The sequence below is a fragment of the Somniosus microcephalus genome, chromosome 7 (genome assembly GCF_052327205.1).
Source record: "Somniosus microcephalus isolate GS21.2 chromosome 7, FLI_Smic_1.0, whole genome shotgun sequence".
Classification (NCBI taxonomy): domain Eukaryota; kingdom Metazoa; phylum Chordata; class Chondrichthyes; order Squaliformes; family Somniosidae; genus Somniosus; species Somniosus microcephalus.
Genome location: NC_140993.1, coordinates 26,811,861 through 26,826,394, shown reverse-complemented (window position 1 = coordinate 26,826,394; position 14,534 = coordinate 26,811,861). Strand labels below are relative to the sequence as shown.

Here is a 14,534-nt window from a genome sequence, read left to right as displayed (position 1 = left end):
ATGCTGAATGATAAAAGTGTTGAAATGTAATAGACAAATGGGAAGGGAAAACTATAAAAAAATACTTGATCCAGTTATCATTTGAGTAAATGGATATTTCTAAGATAAAAATACAAACTTCAGTTAATGATAATTAAATTGACTGATGTCACCATTTTTTCATTTATATCCAGGTTATTTCTCAAAGATCGATGTGAGACTCGGAGCACTGAGAGAAAGACTTCAGGACCATAAGGCTGAGGGTGGACCACTGGTGCTGCTTATGGGGGGCTTTGTGCTTTCTCAACAATGAAAACTGGAGTATTCCAAGACTTTGACGTTGCAGCTTATGTTCTTGGAGATGCGGGGAATTCATGTCAAGAAGTTAGGGTTTGTGGGCAGGGGACCTGAAAGAACTGTCCTATGATTTACTTTACCAAAACCTTATTTTGGATGCTAGGAATTTCAGTTACCGAGAAAAATTTTTACAGATCAGAAGTTTTCAGATGAAAATTTTCGGAAAGCATTTTGAGCAATTTGTGGGGAAAAGCCACCCAGTGTCAGATTGTGAAATTGCATGTTGACGGATTTACATTGGGGTTCCATTATAAATGTAGATACAGGAATTGACAATGGAAAAAAGTTGTCCGTTGTTTTACACACAAGCAGATTGTTTTGCACACACGCAGATACAAGCACACACTAGTCGATTTCCCGCAGTGTTGCACGAGAAGTCAAAACTGTACAGTATTGAAAAATGTTCTCTTTATTCCCCAAAAATGTGACAGAATATAAGTGGACAACAGAAACTGCTGCTGTAACAACTACATAAGAGATTAAAAATTAACAGTAGAGAACCTGAATTACAACAAAATGCGTCACTGCTTTATGACACTATATACAATAACAGGAAAATTCAACCTACAAAAATCAACACAAACCACATGTATCACCATTGACTGACAAAAAATGTTAATAATAAACGCTGCAGCACAACTAAACAAATACTGCACTGGTTCATTAATACATTTAAAGAGTACCAGCTACTCAATCAATAAATTGATAGAGCAGCAGGCACCATCAAATCAATAAAGTAATGGAAAAGTGAGCACCACAGAATCAATAACTGAATCGAGCAGCAGGTACACCAAAACAACAAATTAATGAATCACCAGGCACCAACCAATTCATAAATTAATGGAGTTATAGCACAAATGAACAAATAAAGTCTTAAAGCAGCTTGCACAACAAAGCAATAAGTTAATTAAGCAACAGTGAATCAAAAAGTTAATGGAGCAGCAGGCACCCATGAGAGTCAATAATGGCAGGGCAACAGTGGGCATCAGTGAATCAATAAATCAATGGAGCTGTGGGCACACCAACTATTCAATAAATTAATGGAATAGCAGGCACCAGTAAATTCATAAATTTGTGGAGCAGCTGGCACACTAAATCTAATTAATAGAAAAGCCAGAGCACCAAATAAATTAATGAAGCAGCAGGCACCAGTGATTAATACATTGCTGGAGCCGCAGGCACCAAGAATTGATCAAGTGATGGCGCAACACTCAACAGCAAATTAATAACTTAATGAAGCAGTAGTTACACAACAAATCAGTACATTAATGGAGCAGCAGGCATCAGTGACTCAATAAAAACAATGGAACTCACCAATAATTCAAATTAATGGAGTAGCAGGCACACCAACCAATCAATAAATTAATAAAACGACTTGAACCCATAATCTAGGCTGACACCTCAGTGCAGTGCTGTCGGAGGTGCCGTCTTTCGGATGAGATGTTGAACCAAAGCCCCGCCTGCCCTCTCAGGTGGACATAAAAGATCCCATGGCACTATTCGAAGAGCAGGGTAGTTCTCCTCGGTGCCCTGCCCAATATTTATCCTTCAACCATCACTAAAAAACAGATTATCTGTGCGCAAATTTGCTGCCACGTTTCCTACATTACAACAATGACTACATCACAACAGTATTTACTGTGCTAGAGAGGCAGAATGGAGTGTTCAACCTGTACATTAATGCAGGTATGATATTTGCTTGAACAAGAAAAAAGCTATTTTTCGAGGTACCAAATCAGAAACAATTCACCATTTGGAAAGACCCATTAGAAATCAGTGCCGTCAGATTAGAGACAACCCCCTCCCTGCCCAAAGTTGACAGAACTTTGTCCTTCCTCCTTCCCATGCTGACATACCCAAAAATCCACCAGGGCAACAAACCCCACATTCCACCCTCCTCAGTTCTATGAAACCTCAAGTTCCTCCTGCACAATGATACTAAACCCAGTTGCACTCCCCCATCCTCAGTACTGCTAAACACCACGGGATAGCTTTTGCTGGAAAAATAACCGCATGTTAACGATGCACGCCATTATTAATGCATAAATCAACCAGCAATTTGTACCAAAGAGATACCCAGTGAATTGCGAACCACCAGGTTCTGGCCGATTTGCACTGCTCCGCTGTTAGCTTCGCGAAAAAGGCATCTCGCACTTAACCGCCCCGTGATTTTCATGAATTTGCTGTATTTGCACATTAATTGCCCATTACACTCGCCACAGAAAGTTAAGTCTTGTAATTAACAGCGCAAGTATCCTTTTAACAACATTATAATTCTTAATGGCTGCCAATCAACCTCTCTTGTCCAGAAAGTAAACAATTATAAGTGTGGAGTCTCATTCCTTCAGGTTGTGAATTGTTTTGGAGATTTTAAAAATGTCAAAAAAAATTTTTTAATTCTTACTTTTCCTTTGTCTTTTTCCCTCTCTCTCAATCCAATCTTTCGTCCCTCTCTTTGGTTCTCTTTCTGTACCTGATGCGACATTGAATTAACCCTCCTTCTCAGTCCTTCCTGTTTATTTTTCAATCCTTAAATCTCATTGGTTATTAAGATACGTTGTTTGTCGCGTTGTTCATCAAGGTCCCAGATATCCTGTTGCCCTTGATGCGGCACTATCAGGTCGCACTTCCAGCAACTTTGGGGCCAAAATGTAAAAAACCCTAAATGTGCACAAACAAATCTAACAGGGCACATCGCGAGATGCCACACTCCAGCAAAATCTGGAGCCTTGTATCAATTTCTAACCTGATACATCTTGCATACCATCTTTGATTTGTATTCTCAGCTTAAAAAATAAAGCTATGGGATAAAATTTAAATACATACAGGTAAAGGAACATCTCTCTATATCTCAAGGCCACCAATTTATTGTTCTTGAAGAAAAATTTAGTCGCAATATTCAATACCAAAACAGACAATAAAATTTTCAGAATACCCAGAAATAGACATAATTTGACCCTTCACCATATACCAATGACCCTGATATTACATTATGCTTCACATGGAGCAACACACATTATAAAATGTTAACTCTAACACACCACAGGAGATTTGTTAGTAATATTTTTAAAATCTTTCATATATGGCACGCACTTCCTGAAAGTATCACATACTTTCTGTAAAACTTTATTCGGTCATGCTATTTCCATAATGCTTCAGTTTTCTTATTTATTATACTAGCTAATTTAGCCCTCCGAGCTGAGCCTCCAAGCCAAGTGATGCTGTGGTACTGATGTATTATTTATACCTATGTGATCAGTTGAATTGATCCAACTTTGGTTCTCCCAGATAGGTCACATCCCTCTTCCATTGTTGCTGTCGACACCTAGTCTTGCAGCTGCCTACCTTCCCTCCCCCCAAACCCACGCCCCCTCCCAAATGCCATCACTCGTCCATTCCTGTTGTTGCTGCAGCCCTCCCATCCTCCACAGTCATATCTCTCACCCGACTGTCTTCAGTTTTAGATTTGCCAGAAGTGACTATTACAAACATTTATGCTGTACAAATACAAAGAAGCTTTTTTTTAAATAAAGTAATAAAAGCCTGTTTTCCCAGCTCAGTCTGGGAAACAGGCTGGAAGTTTGGATGGTGGGGACCATAAGGTGAGCTTGGGGAAAGGAAGCTAGTAGAGCATGTAAGCATTGTGTGGGGGTAGGGGTGGGGGTGCAACGGTCTACACCAGTTCTTTGTTTTATTTCATATTTTCATCATTTCCAATTTTTAAACTTATGGAATAGACTTCAGTATAATTTATGAAATGAGGCGCACACATTAGGTACTTTTATTTCCTGCCAGATTTGAACTCACATGCACCTCATAATGGTTCATTTTACCCAACTTTTAAAAGACATGCAGAATCATTTTTTCCATGCCTTACTTAAAGAAATAGCTAGCATTACTTAGCAACAAAATGCTCCATCTTGGCATGGAGAAAAATTGTAAGACCTATACAATCGAAGCTGTTGTGTGAGATAGCAGTGGGAGGTGATGCATCACGGAGCCAAGTTGACAACAGCCACTCTCAAGTCAGCAGCCCAGTGTGAAAACTGGAGCGAGAAAAAAAATTACACTTCCACTGTAGAGGACACTTCTCAAAGGTTGAGGGTGGGACAGGAAGTAACTGCAATTCGGATTAATTTTGATAAATCGGGACCAGCAGTAAAACAGTTCTCTTGTTCAATTGAGATGTCTGGAGACAAAACATTCAAAAATGGCTTGTCCAAGATCTTAAGTGTTCAGTTTAGAAACACAAGATACCAGACTTTTTTTTACAGGACTAAATTTAATCTCTACTCAATTAAGGTCTTAGAAAAATATTTATGTTTATTTACGGTTTGCAGAAGTCTCTCAGAAGCTCAAATCAGGATCTCTGGGGCCAGGTTCCAAAACCAACATTTCTTAATATCAAGGCCTGAACATAATATCAAAATTGATTTTATTCCTTTGTGACTTTTTTTATATTCAGGTTACGACTACAGGACACTATAGGTTAAATTCAACGATGCTGTACTCTCAGCAGAGAGCCAAACACAAAAGGATCATGGGTCATCGACAGGGCTACACAGTCACCCCAATTCTAGGATTAACTGAGTGTGATACCCCTCTGGGAGCGCAGAGTCTGTGAATTTACCCGTATATTTATACTTTTTGGACACTGGGGAGTTCTTGAACAAGCTTCTCTAGTTCCAATGACTTTGGACTAACTTTAGGTTTCCACAAATCCTTGAAGGCAGAAACAAATCAATAAATATTGACAAAACTGACTATATTCCAGGTTCAGTTTTTATTTCCAATTTGAAAAACAAAAACTTTGCCATGAACAGATTACTAAGACATTTCATTTTCACAACGGTATTGTGGATTGGTTCTACATCTATTTTTATTACAGTGTTATCTTATAGTAATACCTCACTTGAAACTTTTATTATGCATTCTTCAGCCATCTACTGTGCATTGACATAGAAACATAGAAGATAGGAGCAGGAGTAGGCCATTCGGCCCCTCGAGCCTGCTCCGCCATTTAATGAGTTCATGGCTGATCATCCAAATTCAGTACCCTGTCCCTACTTTCTCCCCATATCCCTTGATAACTTTAGCCTTAAGAAATATATCTACCTCCTTCTTGAATATACTTAATGAATTGGCCTCAACTGTCTTCTGTGGTAGAGAATTCCACAGGTTCACCACTCTCTGGGTGAAGAAATTCCTCCTCATCTCGGTCCTAAATGGCTTACCCCTTATCCTTAGACTGTGACCCCTGGTTCTGGACTCTTCCGCCATCGGGAACATCCTTCCTGCATCTAGTCTGTCGAGTCCTGTTAGAATTTTATAAGTTTCAATGAGATCCCCTCTCATTCTTTTAAACTCTAGCGAATATAAGCCTAATCAACCCAATCTCTCTTCATACGTCATTCCTGCCATTCCAGGTGTCAGTCTGGTGAATCTTCGCTGCACTCCCTCCATGGCAAGAACATCCTTCCTCAGATAAGGCGACCAAAACTGCACACAATACTCAAGGTGTGGTCTCACCAAGGCCCTGTACAACTGCAGCAAGACATCCTTGCTCCTATACTTGAATCCTCTCGCTATGAAGGCCAACATACCATTTGCCTTCTTAACCGCGTCCTGCACCTCTTTCAGCGACTGGTGCACAAGGACACCCAGGTCTCGTTGCACTTCCCCTTTTCCCAATCTACTGCCGTTCAGATAATAATCTGCCTTCCTGTTTTTGCCACCAAAGTGGATAACCTTGCATTTATCCACATTATACTGCATCTGCCATGCATCTGCCCAATCACCCAACCTGTCCAAATCATACTGGAGTTTCTCTGCATCCTCCTCACAGCACACACGCCCACCCAGCTTTGTCTCGTCTGCAAACTTGGAGATATTACATCTAGTTCCCTCATCTAGATCATTAATATATATTATGAATAGCTGGGGTCCTAGCACCGATCCCTGCGGTACCCCACCAGTCACTGCCTGCCACTCGGAAAAGACCCATTTATTCCAACTCTTTGCTTCCTGTCTGCCAACCAGTTCTCTATCCAAGTCAGTACCTTACCTCCAATCGCATGTGCTTTAACTTTGCACGCTAATCTCTTATGCGGGACCTTATCGAAAGAACTTAGGAACACATGGAACAGGAGTAAGCCATTCAGTCCCACGGGCCTGCTCTGCCATTCAATTAGATCATTTCTAATTTGTACCTCAACTCCATTTTCCACCTTTGCTCCATATCCCTCCATGCCATTACTGAACAAAAATCTATCCATCTCAGTCCTGAAAGCTCCAATTGGCCCATCATCCACAGGTTATTTCGGTAGAGTTTCAATTTTCTAATACGCTTTGTAAGAAACAGTGCTTCCTGATTTCACTCCTTAAATGGCCTAAACTCTAATTTTAAGATTATATCCCCTTATTATTGATTCCCCCACCAGAGGAAATAGTTTCTCCATCAAATCCTTTTAACATTGTAAACACAAAACACCACGCATTGCAATATCTTCTCAGCATTACATTTGAATGTCAGCCTGGATTTGGTACTAAAGTCCTCATCTGGGGCATAAGCCAACCTTCTGACCTAGAGGAGCAATCAACTGAGCTAGACACAAAGTTACTGTAAGAGTTTTACAAGTTTAAAGTTGAATGCGTTTGGAATTACTTTTTCAATCATTGCCCTTCAGCTAAATAGAAACATGCCTCAATTGCTGGGGAGCAGGGAAAACAATCTCCTCTTAGTATCCCTTTAAAATAATAAGTCATCCCTGTGTTCCTCCAGCACATATAACTGCTCGAGGGAGACACTTTATTCTCTCGAACACTTTTAAAGGCACTAACACCATTAGTGCAAATTATTCAAATCTGGAAATACCTATTTTAAAGGCATTAATTACACCTTTTGCAATTTTAAACACTTCTGTTATATTGCTCTTTATATTTAATGAAAAACAAATCAATGTAAAAAAAAATTCCCTTTTTGTATTTATACATACCAGGCAACATCTGAATGAATCTACATTGTACCCTCTCTAATAGCTCATATCTTTCCAATATTGTGGAGCCCAATACTGCACAGTATTCTAACTGAGGTCTTAAGGTTTTATATAATCTCATCATTACCTCTTAGCTTTTATATTCTATACTTCTTGAGATCAGACCTAGAATTCTATTAACTTTTTTTTTTACAACCGGATGTGTTTGACATGCAGAGGTTTGATAATCTGAGGTTCAATCAGGTCAGAAAAACTGAGGATATTACTCCCATTACTTTGTAATCCCCAGAAGCACAGGAGGAATTTTCACCCTTCTTAATATCAGAATCATAATATTATGATTCCTTGAGATGGTACTACTCTTGCAGATTATCACAAGTTAGATATCGATGGCAGAAGCTGTTTCATCAGCCATCCAGAATAAAATAAATTTAACATTTGTATCATGTTATCCAATTCTCTCCTGAATAAATGTTTTTGCCTCCACTAGCCTATTTAGAAGACATAACAAGAAATAGGAGCAGGAGTAGGCCATTCAGCCCATCGAGGCTGCTCCATCATTCAATAAGACCATGGCTAATCTTCTACCTAACTCCACCCTTCCGCACTATCCCATATCCCTCGATTCCCTTAATATCACTCCATGTTGTACATAGAATTTACAGCACACCACAGAAACAGGCCATTTGGCCAACTGGCCTATGCCATGTTTATGCTCCATATGCGCCTCCTCCCAACCCCTCTTCATCTAACCCGATCAGCATATTAATTTTTGATTACTCTCCATGAAGGAGTTCTTCTTGAAATCTACCTTAAACTTTCCTTTCACCAATTTTAATCTATGCCTCATTGTTCCTAGTATTTTGGCACACCTTTAAGTAGTGCTCTGGATTAACTTAATTTAGGCCATTTAATATCTTAAAACATTTATAGGGTCCTCTCCTTTCAAGGATACAGCCCCAAATTTTTCAATCTTTCAGTATAACTCATCCTTTGATGCTCATCAGTCTCCTAACTTTCTCTGCATTGTCTCAATGGATTGAATATTTTTCTTATATTTTCAGGACCACAGCAACACAACAGTCAAGGTTCAGTCTGGCCAGGGAATAGGGGCAGAGGTACTGTTTTAGCATGACATTGCCCAACTCATACTCAATTGACCTAGCAAACTATTTAAGCAATCTACTGGTTTTGTTTATTGCTGCTTCACAATGATTTGACATATTAGTGCTAAATTTAGTAACACACCCATCGGCAGTAATTCCTATTTGTATTTGGAGATTGAATGAAGTCTAGTCACTGTTGTAATGTACCAAATGCAGCAGCCAATTTGTGTTCAGCAAGGTTGTACAAAACAGCAATGAGATAAATGAACAGATAATCTGCTTTTGATAGTCTTGATTGAGGGATAAATGTCAGCCAGAACACCAGGAGAACTCCTCTGCTCGTCTTCAAATAGTGCCAAGGAACCATTTACATCCACCTGAGGGAGCAGTCGGGTCACAGTTTAATATCACATCCGAAAGATGCACCCAGATAGTGCAGCACCTTACGTACTACGCTGGACAATGGATAAACGTGCTCGGAAATTTACATGTTCACAAATGCACAAGTATTGTGTGCAGCAAAACACAGGCAGTTCTAAAACTTGTACTGTTACTATACTTATACCCGGCATTTCAATACTAGGACCACTGCTTTTCTTGATATATATTAATGACTTGGATGTACAGGGCACAATTTCAAAATTTGCAGATGACACAAAACTTGGAAGTATAGTGAACAGTGAGGAGGATAGTGATAGACTTCAAGTAGACATAGACAGGCTGGTGAAATGGGCGGACACGTGGCAGATGAAATTTAACGCAGAAAAGTGCGAAGTGATACATTTTGGTAGGAAGAACGAGGAGAGGCAATATAAACTAAAGGGTACAATCCTAAAGTGGGGTGCATGGACAGAGAGACCTGGGGGTATATGCGCACAAATCCTTGAAGATGGCAGGGCAGGTTGAGAAAGCATACGGGATAGTGGGCTTCATAAATAGAGGCATAGAGTACAAAAGCAAGGAAGTTATGAACAACTTTTATAAAACACTGGTTCGGCCTCAACTGGAGTATTGTGTCCAATTCTGGGCACCACACTTTAGGAAGGATGTGAAGGCCTTAGAGAGGGTGCAGAAAAGATTTACAAGAATGATTCCAGGGATGAGGGGTTTCAGTTATGTGGATAGACTAGAGAAGCTAGGGTTATTCTCCTTAGAGCAGAGAAGGTTGAGTGGAGATTTGATACAGATGTTCAAAATCATGAGGGGTCTAGACAGTAGATAGAATGAAACTGTTCCCACTGGCAGAAGGGTCAAGAACTAGAGGATACAGATTTAAGGTGATTGGCAAAATAACCAAAGGCGACATGAGAAAAAACTTTTTTACGCAGCGAGTGGTTAGGATCTGAAATGCACTGCCTGAAAGGGTGGTGGAGGCAGATTCAATCGTGGCTTTCAAAAAGAAATTGGATAAGTACCTGAAGGAAAAAAATTTGCAGGGCTACGGGGAAAGGGCGGGGGAGTGGGACTAGCTGAGGTGCTCTTGCAGAGAGCCGGCATGGGCTCGATGGGCTGAATGGCCTTCTTCTGTGCTGTAACCATTCTATGATTTCGATGCTAACCCAATATGTTTCCTAACTCAACTACAACTTAAGTATTTATGCTGTATATATTTATTTAAAAAAAATTAAATACTGCAGTAGGCAAGTCAGATTTTTAATGCTGAGCCAGACCACACTCAGCCTGGGTCTGGTTTGGATCGCACAGCCAAAACACAAGTAAAGCCAATAAAACACAAAAATTTAATCTGGATAAAGTCTAATACAGATACACAATGTTTAGTATTAAAGTTTCAGCTGTGGCTCAGTTGGTAGCACATTCGCCTCAGAGTCAGAAGGTTGTGGTTTCAAGTCCCACTCCAGTGCAGTACTGAGGGAGTCTTTCAGATGAGACGTTAAACCGAGGCCCCATCTGCCCCCTCAGGTGGATGTAAAAGATCCCATGGCACTATTTCGAAGAACAGGGGAGTTATCCCCGGTGTCCTAGCCAATATTTATTGCTCAATCAACATCAGTAAAACAGATATAGCAACAGAAAATGCTGGAAAAACTCAGCAGGCCAGGCAACATCCGTGGAGAGAGAAATAGAGTCAACGTTTCAGGTCGAAACCCTTCGTCAGGACTGAAAAAACACAGGAAATGAAACAGATTAAAATACTGTATTCGTTGCTCACGATGTGGTCTCCTCTACATTGGGGAGACCAAACGCAGATTGGGTGACCGCTTTGCGGAACACCTCCGTTCAGTCCGTAAGGGTGACCCCGAGCTTCTGGTCGCCTGTCATTTTAATTCACCGCCCCATTCCCACTCAGACCTCACCGTACTCAGGCTCTTGCATTGTTCCATGGAAACCCAGCGTAAGCTCGAGGAACAGCACCTCATCCTCCAATTAGGCACTTTACAGCCTTCCAGACTCAATATCAAGTTCAACAATTTCAGATCATAACCTCGGCCCCTATTACATTTTTACATATATTTTTTATCTACACCTTTGTTTTGTGCCCTTCCCCCTTTTTTTCTCTCCCACATGGCAGCTGTCTCTCATTCTGCCAGCGCATTTCACACCTAATCTAGAGCCGTCTTTTGTCTCTTCACTAGTCCTATCACCATCTCGTCTGGTTTTGAATACCTCTTAATGTCCCTTCACTTCTCTTTTGTTCTTTCATCCCCATTTCCCAGCCCCCAAACTGGCCTTTTAATCTGTTTCATTTCCTGTGTTTTTTCAGTCCTGACGAAGGGTTTCGACCTGAAACGTTGATTCTATTTCTCTCTCCACGGATGTTGCCTGGCCTGCTGAGTTTTTCCAGCATTTTCTGTTGTTATTTCAGATTTCCAGCATCCGCAGTATTTTGGTATCTCACAAACAGATTATCTGCTCATCACATTGCTTTTTGTGGGTGCTTGCTGTGTGCAAATGGGCTGCCGAATTTCCTACATTACAACAGTGATTGCACTTGAAAAATACTTCAATGGCTGTAAAGCACTTTGGGACATCCAGTGGTCGTGAAAGGCGCTGTATAAATGCAAGTCTTTCTTTATTTCTTTTTATTAGCACATACATTACGATATTATGAATGTTTAAACAAAAACTTGAGTAAGGAAGTTCAGTGACAAAAGTGTCGAAATCCAATCTAATATTTAACATTTCTATTTCCAGAATACTACTTGTACTTTGAAGTTTTTAAACTATGTACTTAAATCTCAGTTTGATTTAAAGGATCCCAGCATTAAAATCAAAACACACAGCAGCATCTAGTCAATTCAGCAATGACTTTGTGGATACCAACAAAATGTAATTGTTCTCTTTGACAACAACCAGTGTAGATGTTCTCTCACTCTCACAATTGTGCATGCTGCCTTGTCATGCATTAGTTCTGTAGCGCATGCTCTCAGAGTGTGCATTTGCCTGTGTCTTTACATGTATCACATGCATTTTTGTTACCTCATTATTGTTGTGCTTGTGCGTTCCTTTCTCCTCTTTCACAAGCTCATTTTCCCCTTTTCTTCCAAATTCTTACATGCAGTGAGCCAGCCATTTTTTGCCAGCTTCCTCATGGTTGATACCCATGAAATACAATCTCTACATTAATAACACTATACCTTGGTGAACTAGTGGTACTACAAGCCTGCTCCATCTGGTCAACAAAAAAGATAAGAGATCTGAAGTAATTTTTAAAATCCCCAAACAACTAGAATGAATGAGTGCAATCACTCTGGGACTGGTCATCCAACCAGCTTTTTTTTTGGTATGTAAGCAACACTGGGAGGGAGGGCAGTATTTACTGCCCTACTTGTCCTTAGGGCATTAAGGGGGAAAAATTCGGCATCACCTCATCTGGGGCGCCGTTATCGGCCGTGCGCAAAGTTCAGCGCCTGGCGCTAACTATCGCCTCCAACAGCAAACTTGGCTTTTATCACCCCTAGAGGTGATTGGAGCACTAAATCAGGCGCTTCACACCTGTCTTAAGGCACAAACACCGAGGAGTGAGGCGCTACCTCAGAGTGCTGGCGAAGCAAGGAAGGGCAAATCAAAATAAACCTGCAAAGTGCTGCTCAGTACTCAAAACTCCTTCACACAGCGTTGAATCTCTCCAGAAGTCAGTCTCTCTCTCTGACTGCGTGGTGCAAAATGTCACCGACAAAAAAAGGTAGGAAGCAGTCACCTTTAAATAGTGCTCCCCTAGTCCCTTTCTGACAGCATAACGCTCCCCTCAACCTGTCGTTGCTAGCGGCAGGCGGGAAGGCAGGTGGCGCCACTCAATATCCGGTCCGGGGCGCTAACGGGGCATTGCGCACTCGAATGACGTCACAATCTGCCGGCGCAGTAGATCGTGGCGGAAGTATTTAGCGCCGCCGCAAAATGTCTAGTTAATTTCGCAAGCGGCACTAACATTGCCGCGCCCAGTCCCTAGTTGCTTTGCGCCCCAATTGGCGCCCTCTTAAGGCGCTAATGGGAGGCGCAAACAACTGAATTTTTCCCCCTAAGAGTCAACCAGGTAGTGTGGGATTGGAGTCACATTAGGCAAGACCTAGATCTAAACAGTTTCCCTTCCCTGAAAGGCATTAGTGAACCAGTTGAGTTTTAATGACAATCCAGCAGCTTTCATAGTTACGATAGCAAAATACTGCAGATGCTGGAAATCCCAAACAACAACAGAAAATGCTGGAAAAACTCAGCAGGCCAGGCAACATCCGTGGAGAAAAATTAGAGTGACGTTTCGGGTCTAACCCTTTTTCAAACTGGAAAGGAAATAAAATAGATCGAAGGCAGGGCTGCAATAGAACAGAAGTAGTAAAAGAGACATTAAGAAGTATTCAAAACCAGACGAGATGGTAATAAGATGGCAAGATTAGGTGTGAAGTGTACTGGCAGGATGGGAGACAGCTGCCGTGTGGGAGAGAGAGGAAAAAAAAGGAAAAGGGGGGAGAAGGGAAGATCCAACTTTTTATGTTCTTATGTTCTATGGCCTTTTATGTTGCTCTCGGCTTCTTTTTTTTATTCATTTATAGGATGTGGGCGCCGCTGGTAAGGCCAGCATTTTTTGCCCATCCCTAATTGCCCTCGAGAAGGTGGTGGTGAGCCGCCTTCTTGAACCGCTGCAGCCCGTGTGGTGAAGGTGCTCCCACAGTGCTGTTAAGTAGGAAGTTTCAGGATTTTGACCCAGCGACGATGAAGGAATGGCAATATACTTTTAAGTCAGGATGGTGTGTGACTTGGAGGGGAACTTGGAGATGGTGATGTTGTTCCCATGCGCCTGCTGCCCTTGTCCTTCTAGGTGGAAGAGGTCGCGGGTTTGGGAGGTGCTGCCGAAGAAACCTTGGCGAGTTGCTGCAGTGCATCTTGTAGATGGTCCACACTGCAGCCACGGTACGCTGGTGGTGGAGGGAGTGAATGTTTAAGGTGGTGAATGGGATACCGATCAAGCGGGCTGCTTTGTCCTGGATGGTGTCGAGCTTCTTGAGTGTTGTTGAAGCTGCACTCATCCAGGCAAGTGGAGAGTATTCCATCACACTCCTTACTTGTGCCTTGTAGATGGTGGAAAGGCTTTCTGAATATTGACTGAGTTTCTTCATGTTGCTCTGCTACATAATATTCATAACACACTATAAGACACAAAACACTTGGTTCTCAAGGATCCTTATTATAATAAAGGAGCATAAATTTCAAAGCTCCAACGCACAGCACCACAGGTTGTTATATACCTCCAGTCTGCCAACCTACAAAGGGAGTTGTCACTGGCTGGTCTTGTGCATCCCTTAGCAGTCTCTTAAAGAATGGCACTGGCAAAAATTGCCTTAAGTCCACTCATCCACAGTTAGTGTACCACCTGGAGAGCTCTGAATAAAGGGAAGTAAAAAATAAATGTCAGGGAAAAAAATGGGTACATACATACCTTTTAACAAAAAGTATGCAGCTGTCACAGAAACACAGTAACGGGTTGCATTATTTCAGCCTATTGGGGCCTATAGTTTGACCTTGCAAGTAAGGTAAGCACAAGAGGCCACCATTTGACCCATCATGCCTGTGTTGGCTCTTTGAATGAGCTATCCAGTCTCACTCACCAGCTCTTTCACCATAGCCCTGAAAATGTCTCCTTTTC

General features: G+C 41.4%; 1 protein-coding gene across 2 annotated transcripts in view; it reads right to left on the bottom strand.

The window, feature by feature from the left end:
• The window catches only part of ldlrad4a (low density lipoprotein receptor class A domain containing 4a), a 279,058-nt gene that overhangs the window by 262,566 nt on the left and 1,958 nt on the right, over positions 1–14,534 (bottom strand). Inside the window, exon 1 of one of the 2 annotated variants that reach the window (XM_085992321.1) lies at positions 14,137–14,233. The exons of the other annotated variant lie outside the window; for it this stretch is intronic. The gene's annotated coding sequence lies outside the window, so the exon portion shown is untranslated. Of the gene's footprint in view, positions 1–14,136; positions 14,234–14,534 lie in introns of those variants that run through there. 2 annotated transcript variants of the gene reach the window in all.